Source organism: Oryzias melastigma, linkage group LG3 (genome assembly GCF_002922805.2).
Source record: "Oryzias melastigma strain HK-1 linkage group LG3, ASM292280v2, whole genome shotgun sequence".
NCBI lineage: Eukaryota > Metazoa > Chordata > Actinopteri > Beloniformes > Adrianichthyidae > Oryzias > Oryzias melastigma.
In genome coordinates, this window is record NC_050514.1 from 516194 (window position 1) to 516523 (window position 330).

Sequence of the window (330 nt, forward strand, 5' to 3'; positions counted from 1 at the left end):
AGCAAGGCCATCTCTTCCACGTCATCCAGACTCTGCCACTTAAGTCCCAGAGAAAGTGCTTGAACACAAAAGGAAGTTGTTGCCGAATGGAAAAAAGGTAGGAAGTACACACAAGCCATGAATAAGGCCCTGTCTGTAGTTCAGTTCAGTTCAGAGAAGATGTGTGTCGTCAGAGCACATGAAAGATCTAATACAAGGTGTTACTTTGAGATTTTCACCAGCTGCCACCCGGATGGGTAAATGCATTGTCCCACTGGTCAACCGTTGAATGTGAATGGTCCTTTCAGCCATGTTGACATTCCTTGTTTATTCCTGTTCATGTTTTTTTTT